The sequence below is a fragment of the Cervus canadensis genome, chromosome 14 (assembly GCF_019320065.1).
Source record: "Cervus canadensis isolate Bull #8, Minnesota chromosome 14, ASM1932006v1, whole genome shotgun sequence".
NCBI classification, from domain to species: Eukaryota; Metazoa; Chordata; class Mammalia; order Artiodactyla; family Cervidae; genus Cervus; species Cervus canadensis.
This window is the reverse complement of record NC_057399.1, coordinates 30,452,513-30,459,837: the sequence shown is the minus strand read 5'-3', so window position 1 is coordinate 30,459,837 and position 7,325 is coordinate 30,452,513.

Here is a 7,325-nt window from a genome sequence, read left to right as displayed (position 1 = left end):
TTCTTCACATATGCATTACTATTTGATATTTGGTTCTCTCTCTCTGACTTACTTCACTCTGTATAACGGACTCTAGGTCCATCCACCTGACTACAATTTTTTTAAGGTTGCCCTCCATCTGCTCCAGTAAGCTTTATTTCATCAGAGCCCTGCCCTAATCCTTGTTGACTCTGCCTCTCTCTGACCACCCAGCTCTCTTACTGTCAGTTCTGTCTCTTTGCTGCTTACTGGGGTTCAGCTGCTGGGATGCATTTGCCTGGTTGGAGGGTGGGGTAGGAGCCTGAGAGCCCTGGAAGGTGTGGTGTTCTGACCCTGAAGGCTTGAAGAGCCGCAGTGGGAAGCCACCAGTTCCCTGTCAATGCACTGGGTAGGGGAAGGAGACTTTCCACAGCTGGTCTCAGCCCCAGGGCTGGGGAACCCTTAGTCTGCCCATTCCCCTTCTCCTCAGCCCCTTTAGCCTTTGGAAACTGGCCCATGTCTGGGGGTGCTCAGGTTGACTGATGTCAGCTTTTCCTGCAGGGGTCTGGGGATCTCTGTGGATCAAGCTCTCCCCTCAAGCTGACTGCTTCAGAGCCTTGCTCTGAGACAATCTTGGGCTGTGCACCCCATTCCTTCCCTGCCTTTCATCTGGCACAGAGGGTTAAAGCAGTTCACTCCTGTCAGTTCCCTTATCCACTGCCTGAACTGATGCAAGCCTTGCAGGAAATGAGATGAAGCTGCTATGAAGTTGTATGTATAGGAACGACAGGATGCATCAATGCACTGTCTTTCCAGAATTCTCTGCCTCTGTGTCTTCCACAACTATTTTTGATATTTCAGCTCAATTATTCTTTTCTACAATTTTAAAATCAGTCAAGTTTTAAAAAATTCTATGAGTTTTAAGTTGGATAATACTTGCCCATTATATAAAAATTTTAAAAATGGATAAAACTATAAAAAGTAAGTAAAATCAGTTTCTCCTTCCTTGTCTTTGTAATCCCATACCTTTCCCAAGAGGAGACTAGTTATTCTTCTAGAGCAGGGATTGGAAAGGGTCAAATAATAAGTACAACTGATCCTTGAACGATGTGGGTTTAAACTGTGAGTCCACTTATTTTTCAATAAGCGAATATTTTTTAGTAGTAAATACTACAGTACTACACAGTCAGTTGAATCTTTGAATGCAGAGGAACCCAGGATATGGAGGGCCAGACAGAAGCTACATGTGGATTAACATCCCCCACCCTGAATTGTTCAAGGGTCAACTGTGTTTTACTCTTTGAAGACTCTTAGTTTTTATCACAACTATTCAACTCTACTGTTGAATACAGAGTCTGTGTTCCAGTAAAGCTTTATTCATGGACATTGAAATTTGAATTTCACATCATTTTCATGAAATTGTATTAGTTTTCTATTGATTTTTTTCAACCATTGAAATATGTGAAAACCATTCATACCATATAGAAACAGATGGTGGGCTGGATTTAGTTGTAGCTCAGCTGTTAAAGAACCCGCCTGCAGTGCAGGAGATCCTGGTTTAATTCCTGGGTCGGGAAGATCCCCTGGAGAAGGGATTAGGCTACCTACTCCAGTATTCCTGGGCTTCCCAGGGGAGGTCAGACAGTAAAGAATCTTACTGCAGTGTGGGAGAACTGGTTCAATCCCTGGGTTGGGAAGATCCCTTGGAGAAGGGCATGGCAACCCACTCTAGTATTCTTGTCTGGAGAATCCCCATGGGCAGAGGAGCCTGGCGGGCTACTGTCCATGGGGTCGCAGAGTCAGACATGACTGAGTGACTAAGCACTCTAATAGTTTGGTGACCCATGCACTAGAGGCATTCTATACATACTCAATGACACATTCCTTCTGTTTTCTGGTATGCTTATTTATGCCAGGAACAGCCTCCATGTTACATATGGTGTTCTGCACTGAGATTTTTCTGTTCCAGTTTCCTGGTGGTCAACCCATGTCAGTTCATAGAGTTACTTCCATTTTATTGGTCACAGGATACTCAGGCCCGTGCTGTGATGTAATGAGGAGCCTTAGGTTGTTTCTGATCATTGCCTTCCACAGTAATGCTAAAGTGGATATTCTTGTACACTGGTGTACCTCTGTGATTCTGTTTGTAGAATAAATTCACAAAGGAGTAATCAGTACTAACAGTTCAGCATAAATTTGACATTTCTGAGCAGAGATTTGATCACTTTCATTGCAGTTCATTATAGGGCAGACCACACCAAAGCCCTGGGTGGCTCAGCAGATACCTGGTAATAGAGATCCTAGAACAGCTGTCTAGGTGCCAACCTTTTGGGCCCCAGGGGCCGGTTTCGTGGAAGAAAATTTTTCCATGGACTCAGGTGGGTGGAGGGGATGGTTTCAGGATGATTCAAGTGCATTGCATTTATTGTGTACCTTATTTCTATTACAATTACATCAGCTCCTCTTGAGGTCATCAGGCATTAGGTCCTGGAGGCTGGGGACTGCTGCTGTAAATGGACCCTTAGAAGTGCAGACTAGAGACTCCTCGACCACTCTCAGGGGCTGACTGGCACTGCAGAGTTGGAAAGGAGAAAGGGACTGGGTTTACAATAATATATGAGAGGAAGACCTTTGAACTTCATGATTTAAAAAGAGATTACCTCTCCAGAAGGTTATGAACTAATTTTATTAATTAAATTTTATTTTAATAGCAGATGGATATCATCCATATGAATCTTTTGGAGAATCGTTTATAGCTTAAATGGTTTTCCCTAAAGTGATTTGTTGTATAATAAATCAAAGTTTGGACCAACATCTGAAAACTTATAATACACATATAGCCTCTGTAGCCAGGATAATCACTGCCTCAAAAAGCGCAAACAGCAGATAATCCAAAATTAGGTGTATTCTTGGGTTCCCTGGTGGCTCAGACGGTAAAGAATCTGTCTGCAATGCAGGAGACTCAGGTCTGATCCCTGGGTTGGGAAGATCCCCTGTAAAAGGAAATGGCAACCCACTCCAGTATTCTTGCCTGGAAAATTGCATGGACAGAGGAGCCTAGCAGGCTACAGACCATGGGGTTGTGAATAGTCAGAAACAACTGAGTGACTAACACACTTGGCCCAGCAAATGACTTAAGTCACTCCTAGCTTCCGTTTCTTCACCCCTAAAATGGGAGGGTTGAAATATTGGCTCCCCATAGTCACTTCCAGCTTTAGGACAGTACAAACCATGGATAAGCAAGAAATGCGCAGTAGATCAGTAGGTCCAGGAAGTCAGAATTGTGTCTACTTTTTTTTTTTTTGCTGTGATGTTCTCCTGATACTTAGAACAATGTGTTATATTTAGTAGGCACCCAGGAAATATTTGTTAAATGAATGAAAGATGAACGTATCAGGTAGCTTTGGCATTTGTTGGAGATTCTTGTTGTCAACCCAAAGGTCATTCCTCCATCCTTCTTTGAAACAGAACTCTGCAACCCTCCTCCACCTCCCTAAGTTTCAGGGGATATGCTCTGAAGACCCAGTGCTGAAAAGTGGCACTAGCCAGTCTAGTGATTCCACTTTTTTTTTTTTTGCCTGTGATTGGATTGGATTAAGCATGGTTGTGAGATTTAATTTTGGCTGTAATGGTAAGTTAGGGGAAAATTACTCCAGGACTCTAGGAAAGTTTCCCTATTGATAAGAAGGGACTCCTTGAATAAAGCAAAATCCCCATTGTCGTCATGTCTACTTGACCTCCTGGGACAACTGGAACCAACTTATTAATACAATCATGAGGGAGCCTATTGAGGACAAGCTGAGAAGTCTAGAGTGATAGAGCAGAAATATGGAAAGAATTTGAGTCCATGATGACAATGTTCAAGCCCTGAGGAAACTAACTTCCGAATTTTGTAAAAAGTGAAACAATAAACTCTTTATGATTTGGACAGTCAAGTTTTTTTGTTACATGCAGTCAAAATCATCCTAATAATATGTCACTTTTATAGTTATTATACAGATAACTTTGGTGAGAATGAAGAGTCCTTTATTGCTTATAAGTTAGAGCTTAATGGGTAGAAAATAAAGATGCATTTTTATTATCCTTTCTCATGCTATGGAAAATTGTAAAAAGCAAAAACTTCCCTATTCCTTAGTTAGGGAAGAGTCTAACATTAATAACAAAAGAAAAAGCGTACCTATTGCAAATTTTATAAACCATGTAGCGATATTATAGAACTGGGAGGCTTTAAAAATGATTTTTGGGGCTAGATATAATAGAATATTTCCACTTTCAAATGGGTTAACATTTTCAAATGGTTACATGTTGTTTGTTTGTTTTTTTTTACTTTTCCTTTAATGTTGTAGGCGAAAGCTCTCTGCTCCATATTTTATGTAAAATTCATGGCAAGAACCAGATTATAGCATTAATAACTGAATTAATAAAATACAGGCAAAGCAGCCACAGCTGTGTCAGTATCTTTTAAATAAAGAACAGTCAATTATGTACCTGGTGTCCCACCCAAACAGGAAGTTAGATGCTGAGGCAAGCTTGCTAGAAGTTCAGACCTCTGCATGATTAGCTGTCATATTATGGGAGTACATTATAGGATTAGCTGAGGATAAACTATTATTAGACCTGTCAATACTGGTTAATTGCTGGATGCATCTCATCTCTGCCTCAGCATGGAATCTCTCTCTTTTGAGCCCAAACAGACAGACAGACACATACACACACCCTTGTAGTGGTGTAATGGCAGTAATGGCAGTTGCTTGTGGTAAGGACTGGGCTCAGAGACCCTGAAAACTTAATTTTTGGTTACACTGTGTTTTTCCAGGAATCTGGTAACAGGTATCCATAACCCTGTCTTATACCAGAGATCTCTTTGCTTACGGAAAGCACAGGAGAGGTCACCCACATGAATGAGGTTGTTACAGAAAAAAAAAGCAGCTAGATGACTGTGCTAGAAGAAAAGGTCTTTGAAACCTTGATTGACAGGTCCTACCAGTTGCAGCAAAGAAGCCTGTCCATTCGGTTAAGTGATCATAACATTCTGAGTCATGAGCTGTCATAACTTTCTTCACCTTATGACCACTCTTATTTGTTTTGCTTTCTCTTCTTCCCCTGCATGTTTTTTTCCTCCCACCCACTTCTCCTCCTCTCTTTCTTGAAGGTTTGAGGTGAAAATTTCATCGTACAATAGTGCAGACGTAGTTTTGCAGTTTTTCACAGACATAAATCCTATGTTAAGTGTAAAGCCATTACTTAGAGGTATGATAAACGGCATATTTCATTCTGTTAAGGTCTAGAAGGTTTCAAAGGGGGCTAAGTCCATATTAGGGTTTCTTGAATGCCTCAAGTCCATCTCTGAGGTTAGTTCTATGCAATAGAAGTGTGACATAATAGAAGGAGATTGGGATTTGGAATGAAGCAGGCCTGAGTTCACAAATCATCTGTGTTACCCAGTAATTGTATGACTTCAACCAGATAATTAGCCAATAGATGAGAAGCCTCAGTTGTTCACCTGCCAAATGGAATATTAATACAGAGCTTATAAGTTTTATGTGGGAGGAGGCATGGGAAGCATCTTAACTCTCATCATTCTACAAACATTTCTTAAGTTCTTCTCTGTGCCAGGTAAGTGTAAGGTCAGGAAATTCACAATCAAATACGGCACAGTGCCTGATCCCAAGAATTCCAGAGAAGGCCAGAAGAGGATGAGGATGGCTGTATAATGACAGTGAAGTCTTCGTAACAGTGAAAACCTCTGAGATGTGTACCAAAGGATAAGCAGGAATTAGGTAAAAGGAGAAGTGATGTGAAGTGTAGAGCAAGAAGTGAAATGTAGTAAAGACAGTAACATTTCCAGAGCATGAGCAGTTACCACTGGAACTGAATGGCTGGATCAAAGGCAGTGATGGAGGTAGTGGTAAGAGATGACACCAGAAAATTTATCAGGAATCCCACAATAAAGGGTTTTGTGTGCCTGACATAGAAAGTTTGGACTTACCAAGTCCCTCAGTCATGTAGACTATAAGGGGTATGTAGATCTAGAGGGGATCTCAAGTTTTCTAAATCCAAGACCAGGAGTTCTTCATTACAGTTCACTGTCTCCTTCGATATGAGACCTTATCATTGTGACCTTAACCTCAGCGCCTACAGGGGTCACCTGTCAAGGTATTGTCTGGATTAGAGAATGGGGAGAGTATAGCCTAAGTCCTTCCTTGGGATGAGGAGGTATGAGGAGATGACTGAGATGTTAGCTGAAAAGTCAGTGGCAAGACTGGGCAAAGCAGTTAGCCTGTGGATTCTAAAGCCAAAGGAACCTGAGATTAGGTGCCATGAAAGACCAATAGCAAGTGGGAAGCCCATCCAAAAGTGAGTAAGAACTAGGAATAGGGGATGATGACTGAGGACCCCCTGTGCTACATTCCCCAAAGACCAGCTGGGGCTGCACGCATCTAAGACTTGCATTTGGGTAGATGCTAGTTGCTGAACCCTAAGTTCATGCCTTTTGGGGAACACCTAGTGCTCCAGTTTGCAACGGCACCAGTGCTTTTCAAGCTACTTCAGAGCCAAGAGAGACACGGCTCTTTCTAAAATAGCTTGCAGATTCAGCAGTGTACTATATATAGTGACGCCAGAAATTTTTTAGAATTGTAACAAGAAATGTACGAGGCTGTGTTTTTTCTATGGAGCCCAGTTGCAAAAGTCATCTTTTTTGATTTGTTAGAGTCTGAAAACTTTCTTTAGAATCCTCAGTGGACACTGAGTCCAGCAGAAAATACCTGACTGTCATCTCCTAAGTGATTTGGTAAGATCACCGGGGGATCTAACCTTTCAAACGTCATAATGAAAAGATGCAAACACCCTGGTAGCTTGCTCCTGGAAATAGGATTTAGCAAAGCAAATGTGCTAACGCTGGAACACACTCATGCCTCATTCTCTTCCTTCCTTCTCTTCCTGATTTTCTGCTTTCATAATTTCTGAGGATAGCAGGGGCCAAGGGTTGGGAGAGTGTCAAGTAATCACTCTATTCCTTCTGAAGGGTCCAAATCTTTTCAGAAGGGCCCTATCTTCCATCAGTTTATTCATATTTAGGAAATGCATTCTTGAATAACTAACATTATTTTATCTTCTCCTCTCCCATAAAAACCATTCTCATCATTTGAAAATGTTCTAATAAACTTGGGTTACACATGGAAACATATACACCACCATATGTAAAATAGATAACCAATGAGAATTTGCTCTTTGACTCAGGGAACTCATGCCGGGGTTCTGTAACAACCTAGAGGGGTAGGATGGAGAGGGAAGTGGGAGGGAGGTTTGAGAGAGAGGGGACAGAAGTATATCTATAGTTGATTCATGGTGATGTTTGGCAGAAA